Here is a 12102-nt window from a genome sequence, read left to right as displayed (position 1 = left end):
AAGCTCGTAAGTCAGGATACAATGAGATGAAATGATTTGGCTGGGAAAAGTATTTGAAGTCTTCAGTGCCGTGAGGAAGAGGACCAGCTCTTCTGTATGTAAGATGCAGTGAAAAGGTCCCAGGTTTTGAATAAGAGAAAGCTGACTGTGGACCTCGACTCTTTTACCTACTGTCTATGTGATCTTGGGCAAATACTGATCTCCCTGCATCTCAATTTCCTAATCTATAATATGGGCATAATATCCATTTCAAAGTAGTTGTCAGAAGGACTAAATGAGATGACATGGTAAAGTATCCACAACAGATGATACACACCAAATTCAGGATGGTAGCTTCTCTGCAGGAGGAAGGAAGGAGAATGGGACAGAGACAGGTAGCAAAAGGAGCTTTAATTTTAACTGAGATAGTTAGCGTCTTTTACTCAAATTCAAAGAGATCTGAAGCAAGCATAAAAATATGTTGACGTGTGGATCTGGAGACAGTGCTTGTTACATGATTTTCCGTACTTTGTTTATGTTTTTAATTAACAGAGATAGTGCAAGGCACATAGGGAACACTCCACACAGATATAGATTCTTTTCCACAGCCCTCATCAGAAGCTGAAGAGCATAGTCTCCGTTAAGATGAATTTAGGCAGGACCCACGGAAACAAATCCTGCGGAGAGCCTGAGCCAAGTGGAATTTGCCTCTGGGGAGCTGCCCCTGCCTTTCACAATGGAGCTCCACACGGGCAAGTTCTTTCTTCCTCTCCTCCATGTAGATGGAATAAACACAGCATCCCTGCTCTGCCTTACTCAGCTCTATTGCTCAGTCCAGAGACACGTTGTTGTTATGAGATCTAAAATCAACAGCCGGATTCGATTTTCTGTATGGAATTTTCTATCAAGGAAGGTTGTTTATGTCTTAATCCACTGCAGCACGCAAGCCCTGCCAACGTATGTGTCACTGTGATTTCCATATTGAAGACTTCCTTTCCTCCAAATGATGTTTATTTAGTCTGTACAGTTTGTTTAGATTTTCCTCATGGAAATTGTGGTTTTAGGGTTGTGAAAGTAACTCTTACAGAGCTCCTAAATGTGGTGAGCTCCACATGAAAACTGGTTTTCTTGAAGCTTATTATCAATGGATCACCATGCACAGAGGGTAATGGAGCTTAGAGCGGGCGTCCACCTATCTTGCAACAGATAGTCACATAAGGCACAACACAGGGTTCAGCAACTCAGGCTTTTCAGACACCGAGACAACACAAGGCTGTTCCGTTGTTTAGTTGTTCTTTTTTGACCTCCTATCTTTCTATCTCTACCCCCACTGTCCTCACCTGGATTCTTAGGAAGGAAGAGGCTGTGTTTTTGGAGACAGAAATTAAATGAATCAAGCCTATCCTAATGTGTATTCCTAGGAGCTCCGCCATCATTCGTATAGGAAAGACTCATTGTTCACGCATGCAGGGCTCAGAGAGCAGTATTCTTCCACTGCCCAGGAAAGAGAAAAATAGTGTCCCCTTCCCTGTTATTTTTGTAGCATTGATGAAGGGGGCACGTGCTGTCAACTCGGGACTATGCAGCACACAGGAATTTCAGAACATTTTATATGTTATAAAATTGCAAGTTAACAGCAGACAGGGATATTTGAGGAAATTAGACAGTCTTTCAAATCATTTATCAGAATGCTTACAATTCCCGTTTCAAGGCAGGTGAAGTAATAATGGATGGTTGGGGCTTGAAATCATATTCAATGCGTGAAGGAGAAAGGCCATCTGCATCTAAATTATTTGAGTAAATGGAAGAACCAGAACTGCCTGGGCAGATATTGCTGTTGCTGCTGCTGCTGTCGCCGTTTTAACTCGATTCTGAGTGGCAGCCCTGGGAGAAGACAGAGAGAGAGCTAATGCTCATTGCCTTAAAGAAAACCTTCCACGCGAATCCACATGCTACCCTTGTACCTCCTAGGCTATTTGAACCAGAAGTCAAAAAACAATCGGTGAAGAGTTTGGTTTCCTTCGAGAGGAAGCCCAGCATTAAAATGCTCGTCTCTTCCTTGAGTATGACTCCCTTGGTGTTCTAAAATAATAAAACGGCAATATCCTTTTAAGCCAAAAAGCAGTCTCCTCAAAATAATTATAGTACATCAAGGATAACTTGCAAATATGCGCTAAGAAATCAAGACAAACAGAAAATTAAAGGAAAAAATAGATGTTTCATCAGCTAAGGCCCATGCGAACGGCAGCACTTTCATAGCATTTGGTCATGGCAACATGGCTCAGCTGGAAGGAAGAACACCTAAAACCTGAATCCCATTAATTTTACAATAGTATTTCCATAGGGTTTCCACTGAGACTTAGCAGGGTTTTTAATATCCTTTTGCGGGAACATCAATACAATTATTTGTGGAGTACTTTGCAAAATGATCTGGGTCTATAATATACAGCCAGAATAAAGCGAAAAAGCCTAGTTTGGAACTCTATTACCACCAACAAACCCAGCTCCATGGAGCAATTATTTTTATGTGGTGATTTAAATTATGCAATAATTTAACCAACTTGCTCTGCGAGGGAATCATTTATCCTCTGTTCTCTAACATGGCTGTCTTGGAAAGACGTACACTTTGAAAGAGAACATTAAACTAAGACAGCAAATGAGAGGAAGAAAGAATGATCACAAATACAAAATTTAGAGGAAAATGCCACCTCGACTCCCTTCTGCCCTCTGCTGGGTATTGTAGTCCTTTTAGTCCACCTCAGTTCTTTCTACAGGACAGTGTTGAGGTGATCTGGGTATGACAAATACTTCTATTCTGGTGAATCTTGTAGGTAAATATGACGCAGGTGAGTCAAGTGGTGCTTTGTAAGTTTTCTATTTTTTAAAATTGGGACAAAATAAGACATAAAAGTCTTCATTTTAGCCATTTTGAACTATACAGTTCAGTGACATTAAGTATACTCACCTTATTGGGAAACCATCACCACCAACCATCTTCAGAATGTTTTTTCATCTTGCAAAAGTGAAACTCTATCCATTGAACACGAACTCCTGCTTCCCACCCTTCCCCTAGCCGGTTTGCTTTCTGTCTGTACGTATTTGAATGCTCCAAGTACCTCATGTAAGAGGAATCATACAGTATTTGTCATTTTGTGATCAAATGTTTATTTTTAAAACTCAAAATGAAATACTATAAAAATATATAGGTAGCAATGAGAGGAGATGAACGAAGGAGTATGGAAGAGTTTTGGGACAAGCATATGAAGGAGGAGAGAGGGAGTTAGCAAGAACAAAGTGACAAAATGAGAGAGCAGCAGTGTAGCAAATCCTGGCAATGTGCTTCCTTGTTAAAATGCTGTGACTTGGCGGGATGCGGTGGCTCACGCCTGTAATCCCAGCACTATGGGAGGCCGAGGTGGGTGGATCACTTGAGGCCAGGAGTTCGAGAACAGCTTAGCCAACATGGTGAAAACCCATCTCTACAAAAAATACAAAAAATTAGCCAAGCGTGGTGGTGCATGCCTGTAATCCCAGCTACTTGGGAGGCTGAAGCAGGAGAGTTGCTTGAACCCAGGAGGCGGAGATTGCAGTAAGCCCTGAGATTGAGCTGCTGCACTCCAGCCTGGGAGGCAGAGTGTGACTATCAAAAAAACAAAAACAAAAAACAAACCAAAAACAAACTTGCTGTGTCCAAATAAGCACAGAAGAAGTAAATTGCACAAGGACCTGCAACTAGCATGTGGTGGAGCCTGGTTTGACTCTATCCTTTTGGGCTCCAGAGGTTCATTGGACCTATGTCCTTACGAACCAATTTCTTCCAGTGCAGTTTCTCGTCTTTTAAAACATTAAGACATTTTCCAGGGATTAGGAATATGGCCCTTGCTTACTGTTCATCTCATGCATGAAGTGATCACCTATCAGTTAACTTTAGTATGCCTGACCTCCAAGATCTTGAGCCCCAGGTATCTGCCATTATCCCACCCTTTGCCTGAAATCTTACAACGTAAAGGTAGCTGTTTACCCCTTGCGACCCTGGGATTAGGACAATAATTGTCCCTTAGGTCTACTCCATTTAGGTAAAGCTTCTTGAAAGGTGCCTAAGGGTCTTCTAAACTGTGATTGGTAGAACCAGCAAAAGGATTAGTTGAGACAAACGGAAACCACACTGTATTCCTTCTACTAAGCACAGGTATAGCCAACAACCAAGCAACAAAAAGAAAGCCAGTTAATGTTGGTGTACTGCCAGGACCGTTGAGCAGCTACCTTCTCGCCAGCCTAGTGGAGTACTGGGAAATGCTCATGGAATCTACCGCCGCCACCTGGTTCATCTCTAGGTCCCACTCACAACAGAACCCTCCATGGGGGTCTCCTGGCATCTGGACTGATTACTTTAGTTGCCTTCCCTGAGGGGGCTATGAGTTCACACTTAAAGTCACAGAGTCATCATCTGCTGCATTTCTAACGCTCTAGCTGCCGATGTTCCTGTTTGCTCTTGGCAAGTCTGTGCAATTGCTGGAGAGACCTTCTCATTCTGTAAATCTACCAGCTGTTTAAATAAACAGCAAACATAGTGACCTTCTCACTGTCGGTTCTGGCAGTACTGGGGGAGTTCGGTAGTTTTAAAAGACTTTGGTGGGAAGAGAAAAAGTTCTTGTTTGGAAGACTCACTTCCCTGCCTTGGTCTCTGAAGGACCCTGACTGGGGTTGCTTACCACACTAGACTGTCAAGATACCCCTCCCACACAACAGCTAGGCTTAAGAGAGTCCATCTGCTGCTTCTACAAGATTTTATTTTGCTGTTTATTTAACAGTTTTATACCCACTTAATATTATGCTTTCTTATGACATTTACGATTGAGTTGTAGTGACTTAATAAATGCTTAGTGGCTGAATAAACCATTAGAGCAAAAAACTTGTGTTAAAATATTCAAGGTTTTATTTCTCAGAATGCAGTCAACTCTTACCCATTTAGATGACAATAAACTGGCTCACAGGAATCAAAGTCAAGTTATAGAGAACATTTTTATTTAAAATTAGATTTATAAGCATAACTCTTATATTTCCACTCTGGTTTACTAAGACTAGGTAATTTATATAATTATAGTGTGAACTACCTTGTTATATAAGTCAAGAGGTGTCTTTAGTTGGTTTTGGTCAGATGTCCACCTGGACTGGTCTTCCTGAGGATGGAGGTCTGTTTGCATGGGTCCTTATAAAGCTGGCAAAGTGATGCTCTCTTTTTTATGCTCTGCAAGTGAGTGGCCCACCTCCGGACTGGAGCCTATATCCTTAGCTTGCTTAGCCTGATTCTGAGCTCCCAACCTTAGCTCCATCAGCATGGCCCCTAAACAGCTGCAAACTACTTTCTATCTCAGACTTCTTAATCACACAGCAAGTGGCTCAGAACTCAAGATCTGGCTTCCTGCAGAAAAACTCTTAGAACCCAGTTTGCCCTCTCACTGGCCTCTAGCAAGCTCCTCCCTCTCAGGGGTGTTGGAAGCCTCCATGGAGGAGATGGTCTAAAGACCTAGCTCAGTTCCCTGCAGTAGATGCTCACATCATACACAGTGGCTCTCGTTACAGTGTCAAAGCGGGTCTGGACTTACATGTTGGGGCTCTGGCTTTCGGTTCCATCCCTAATTCTTGTTTTTACTTATTTTTTTTTTTTTACTTTTATTTTTATTTGGGTGAGGACTTGCCACTGGTTCCCTTCGTAATCCAATCTAGGTTGAACAATGACTTGACTTTCTGGCCACGTCGATGGCCACATTTTCAGCTGTGAATTTCCTAGATGCTTAGGCTTTTCCAGAATACAATGATCTTTTTAAAATTCACTGAAATAGTCTGTAAAGCAGCAGTATTCCACTGGTTGGGTTCCCACCCCAGCTCTTGTCTTTCACCATCTGCTTATCAAAGTCTCCTCCAAATGTTGTAGTTTTCTCATCTGGAAGGTGGATATAATAACAGTGCTTCATGGGTACGTGTGGGGATTTGACAACCAAATCCATGAAAATCAGTAATTGAATGCTGCTGTTATTGTTAATGTCTTTTCTTAATACAGAGTTCCAATATTGGATTGACTTGTGGTTAGAGACGGGGGGATGGAGAAAGGAGTGAGGGCAGAGAACAGGGAGAGAGTAGAAGTGTGTTAGGCCCTGGGGAGGGACCAAACAGAGCCTGATGCACCAGGGGTGACTTAAGATGCTTTTGCCTTGGAGCCCCCAGCCTGGGCCTGATACCCTCAGAAATCACAGCCTGGTTCTCTTTCCCTCCAGAACCTGAATTGGCTGTCAGTGACCTTTCAGAGTAACCTGTTTAGGAACTTCTCTTGCCCCTGATGATGAGGGGAATTTAGGGATTGTATCAATGACTCCAGGGTTTGGGAACTTAGTCAAAGGGCCCCTATTAAACATTTGGTGGCTTCCTAAAGGACACCTCTCCTTACTTATTCTTCTAACTCATTGAAGGGCATCGTTAAACCAAGAAAGAGTTACTTGACACAGCATTCCAAATACCCAACTCTAGCAAGCAATATACCTGACCTTCGTCTAAAGCCACTTATTTAAAGACAAAATCCCTAACATCCTCTTCTGTAAAATGGAGATGATAATACCTGCTCCATGGGGTTGCTTAAATGAGGTAGCATTAGATTTGAGAGTGCTAGGCATAGAGATTGGCACTACATAAAGAGTTCAGCAAATATTTCATGCTGCTGCTGCTGCTGCTGGGAATGATAATAGTTATAAGTGAGGCCCACACCCAGCGAGGATTCTGAAACAGCAACACAGATGTCCTTGACTGGGGCTTCACACAACAATTGCTCATGGTGCTTTTCTAGTGATTTAGAGTTTACAAAGCTCTTTCACACACTTTATCTTATTGGAGCCTCACAAAGGCTCAGTAATTGAATGCTACTGTTATTGTTGATGTCTTTTCTTAATACAAAGTTCCAATATTGGATTGACTTGTGGTGAGAGACGGCGGGGGGTGGGGGATGGAGAAATTTAGGAGGAAGATCTTCCAATGAGGAAGATTTGGGACAGAGCAATATTCAACTAGCCCTCTGTGTAAGCTCCAGAGGATGGGGTGAGGAGGGTGTAAGGAAGTGTGAGGGGTGAAAATTGTCTTTCCTGCTCCTGGATTCTTCTCCCAGCTTAAAAAAGTCACAAGGAGTCATCATTAAAAGCTCATTAGACATGAAGCTTTGGAGGAGTGGAACCCAATCTCTTAGTTCTTGGCCCCCACCGTTCTGCTGCAGCCCGCTCCTTCTAGGGACTGAAACTCACATGACAGACCCTCAGCACATACTAGTGACCTGCTCACCCTGGGATTGAGGCTCACACGGCAGGCACTCAGCACACACTGGTGACCTAATCACCCTGGTTTTACCAAGGAACAAGTTCAATGGAAGAACTGTCCTATGGTTGTTTTTGCAAAAGCTGCAGAGAGTCTGGGACTCAAGAAAGGACAAAGACTTCCTCTTTGACAGGCCATGGGAATTCAATTCAGAAGGATTCAGGCGTGTTCCTGTTTTAGTTACATGGCCTTAAGCAACTTCTCTCAGTCTCGGTTTCCTCATCTGTTAATTGATGATAGTATTAACTGTTTTGTTCTTATAAAGATTAGGGAAAATGTCTTGGCGTATATCAGGGATGCAACAGATTGTAGTTATTATAATTATGACTGCACCTCCAAAGTAAAAGGGTGATGGGATAGAGAAAAGGAAAACAAACGTTGTTGCAAAAATATCATAGGCTACTGAATGTTTATGATTATCTGGGGCCTATCTTACAACTAAATCTAGGTTACACAATAGAAATAAAATAAAAATGAAACATCCCACCAAACACATACCCTCCTCAGGTCCAGCATTAAAGTAATGTGTGTATTTATTGGTCAGACAGGCTGAACCTGCTCTGTTAAATGCCTGTCGGTGTTCCAAGGACACCACCACACCTCTGCAACATAGACCATTCCCTAGGAAACCTGACAGAAATCTACAGGCTTCACAGTGCTTGGGTCCTCTCCATTTGTGGCTGACGTAATTTTTTCTTTACTTTTCTTCCTTTCTTTCTCTCTCTCTTTCTTTTTCTTTCTTTCTTTCTTTCTTTCTTTCTTTCTTTCTTTCTTTCTCTCTTTCTCTCTTTCTCTCTTTCTCTCTTTCTCTCTTTCTCTCTTTCTCTCTTTCTCTCTCTCTTTCTTTCTTTCTTTCTTTTCTTTCTAAGACAGTCTCACTCTGTTGCCAAGGCTAGAGTGCAGTGGCATCATCTTGGCTCACTGCAATCTTTGCCTCCCCAGTTCAAGCGATTCTCCCACCTCAGCCTCCCGAGTAGCTGGGATTACAGGCCCCCACCAGCACGCCTGGCTAATTTTTGTATTTTTGGTGGAGACGGGTTTTTGCCATGTTGGCTAGGTTGGTCTCAAACTCCTGACCTCAGGTGATCTGCCCGCCTTGGCCTCCCAAAGTGCTGGGATTACAGGTATGAGCTACTGCACTTGGCCATGTAATTTTTTCTTTAGAAGACATGTGCACATATTTGTGCGGGTTTGTGTGCAAGCTGATCCTGAAGGTTGGGAGTTGACGTTCTTCCTGTCCAAGTCCTGTGGCCTCAGGGCTGTTACCCATGTACCTGCCCAGGCAGGAGTCATGAGATAGAGAACATTTTATTAACTTAGTAGTTGTTCTAGAATCCTTCTTAGGGAGCTCTGCCTTTGAAGACTTCTACTTAAGTCAAAAGTAGTTTCCAGGGTCAGAGAAAGGAAGGACATAGGAATATGTAATGGAAGGAGAACTGTCATGGTAGGGGTGTGGGAAAGAGGTTGAGGAAGAGAGGAAGAGAAGGAGAGAGGAGGAGAAAGGGTGAGGGAGAAGGCAGAGTGCTGTGGGCTGGACACCATTCCTCTTTCCACACATACCTCCCAATCGTGATAAATACGATAATATGATAACTGTACACTGCTAGTTGTGGTTAGTTCCTTGTAGAAAGCTATGGTAAGTGGATTCTTGGTTGTCACCAGGTGATACCAGTACAGCAAAGGAGGACAAAGAGGCTGAAAGCCACAGGACACAGGGAATGCTAGATCCACAAGAATTTGCAAAACTTGGGGAGAGCTTTAAGTTTTTCCAGACTTGGATGCTTTTGGGTTAAAAAAAAAAAAGTCTTCATTCAAGGGACAGAGATGGACATCATTTGTCACCGCTCTCCCCCAACTTACCCTGTGCCTAGATGCCAGCCTGTTTGCTGCTCCCGAGAGCCTTGCACAAGAAACCTTTGTCCTGGCTATTCCCTCTGCTGAAATGCTTTGCCTCTCACTCCTTTCGCTCTTGGAATGTGACCTTCCTGAGAAGCCTTCCCCACTGCTGAACCTAAGGTGGCCCTCACCCTGCTCTCTACCAATGCAGCCCTGTTGTCATATTTTTATAGCTGTCATTACTCTCAGACATTTATACTACGTAAGTGCATTTATTGCCAGTTTCCCCCGACTTGTACATGTGCTTTCTGGGGGCAGGGCCTTTGCCTTTTGTGTTTACTTCCTTGTCTCTAGCACAAGATCACTCAATAAATACTGAGCAGTGACAGGCAGATGGCACAGTACTGAACCCACACCCCCCCTCAGGACAGCTCAGGTCCAGCCTGTGTACAGCGGCATCAAGCACATTCCTCAAGGGCTGCTGCTAACCTTGATGATGATGTGGTTCTTTTATCTCTTCTCTCATTCTCTATCCTCCTCAACCTATTTTCTGCTGTTAGAGCCTTTGGGTATCTGCTAACCTTTCCCTCGCGTCGCCTCTCATTCTTGTCCCTTGCAGTGCACAAAGCCCACTTTGTTGTTCATCCTCACACCACAGACCCCACACCACCCAGAGTTAGCATCTGTGGGCATGTACGTGCTTCCGAGGCCTCCTGCTGCCTGGTCAAGGGTTTGGGGTTTGGAAGTGATCTGGTCTGGATTTGAATTCTGGCTTTGGGCTGGTTGGCTGCCAGACTAGGAAAGCATCTTACCCTTTGGAGCCTCAGTTTCCAATCTTGTGAGAATGGAGATGGTTTCACTGGCCTGGAAGGAGGAGTGAGATCAGCCCCTTGTTTCTCCCAACATGTGGCCAAGGTGCTGCTCAGTAGGAGGCAGTCATTGTTGTCATTCAGCCCCTGGAATGCCCACACCTCATGGCCCCTGGGGATTTCCTGTGCACGAAAATGGAGCCGGAGTGGCATTTTAGGTCTAACCACTTTTAATGTTTTATCATAACATACATAGTAGTTGGCCAAGCGTCACTGGGGCTGACCCTGCATGTTTCCTTGGCGTTTTTACAAGGTTGATCTCTTGGACGCTGTTACTCACCTGATTCATGGCTTCCTTCCAGCAAATGCGCTCTGGGATCCCACCCCAGGAAGGTGAGTTTCCAGCACAATTATAAAGACAAAGAGAAATAAGGATGTCTTAGTTTCTTTCAGGTCACCCAGAGGCAGAACCTGAGGCATGAACTTGGGTGCTGGTGGCTTAGTGGGAGGTGATTCAGGCAGCACAAGCAGGGAGTGGAGAAATGAGACAGAGGAGAGAAGCCAACAAAAGGTGCATGGTTGTGAGGGTACCTGTGAACTGTCCCTCTAGGAGCTCCCTGGGAAGCTGTGTGGAATATGCCTCAGAACTGCCCCACCCAAGCACAGAGAGGCTGGGGCGCTTATCCACAAACTCCCATCCTCCCTGGGTCATACCTACCCACAACCTGAACTACTGAGAAAATCCCAGGGAGAGAAGCCTTGAGCAGCAGGTACTTGAGATTGGAAGTCATCAGCATGCTACAGACTGTCCATTGCAGCTGTAAGGGAACTCAGAGCAGGGCTGAGGGGCTGTGGGGTGGGACATTGCTGCAGGATGGAAGCAGACTCTAGGAAGGAGATTTGTAGGCAGGAAGTATTTTAGGCGTGTTCTTGGGATCTACACCTGTTGGGGGAAGGGAAAGAGGCAGGAGTGGGCAGAGGGAGAAGTTTATTTGGCAGCAATGCAGCCTCAAGGAGGGCCCTAGCTTACCCCACAGGGATATTTGAAGCAGAGATGGCTCTTCAGAGGGGTCCTCAGTTGAAATGGAGGAAAAAGGTCCTTATTTCTCCATGTGAGCCAGTCACTGGATAAAGGTTGCCCTAGGCGAGACAATACCTTCAGCCAAGGCAATTCACTAAGAGGACTGAGAGCTGAGGGCCACTGATCAGTAGCCCACTGGACAATCAGGTAAGTGAGTCCTTCATTCCTGAACGGAGATCTGGGGAGTAGAAGGGGACTTCAAAATGCGTGTAAAAAAATAAAATTAGAAGATAAAAATCAAAATATAAACTTTATTTCTCAACATAAGCTTTATCCAGCTCAATACACTTTTGTAAGTGATGATACCAGTCATGGCAGCAATGGGCAGAAGCCACCCCTAAAGAACTGAGGGTTCTGGGAGTTTAGCCATGTCAGTGTAGGCTTTTTTACATCATTAACTGAAGAAAAGTGGGTGCCCTGTAAAGATTACTTAAGATTAGGAGACAAAAAGAAGTCAGAAGGAGCAAAATCAGGAGTGTAAGATGGATGCTTAATGATTTTCCATCAAAACCTTGGCAAAATTTTCCTTAGATGACGAAAGGAATGAATCAGGAGCATTGATGTGGTAGAGAAGGACTTCCTGGTAGAGCTTTCCCAGGTGTTTTTCTGCTACAGCTTTGGCCAACTTTCTCAAAACACTCTCATGATAAGCAGATGTTGTCATTCTTTGGCCTTCCAGAAAGTCAACAAGCAAAATGCCTTGAGTGTCTTAAAAAATTTATTGCCATAACCTCTGCTCTTGACCAGTCTGCTTCAGCTTTGACTGGTCCACTTCCCCTTCTTGGTAGCCATTGCTTTGATTGTGCTTTGTCTTTAGAATTGTACTGGTAATGCCATGTTTTATCACCTGTTACAATTCTTTGAAGAAATGCTTCAGGATCTTGATCTCACTTGCCTAAAATTTCTATTAAAAGTTCTATTCTCATCTGTAGCTGATCTGGGCACATTGAGTGGAAAGTTTGCTAAGCTTTAATATTCCAGTCAGAATTGTGTAAGCTGAACCAACAGAGATGTTTATGGTGTTGGCTATTGTTTCTTCTA

Source organism: Macaca mulatta, chromosome 3, assembly GCF_049350105.2.
Source record: "Macaca mulatta isolate MMU2019108-1 chromosome 3, T2T-MMU8v2.0, whole genome shotgun sequence".
In the NCBI taxonomy this organism is placed as follows: Eukaryota; Metazoa; Chordata; class Mammalia; order Primates; family Cercopithecidae; genus Macaca; species Macaca mulatta.
This window is presented reverse-complemented; position numbering follows the sequence as displayed.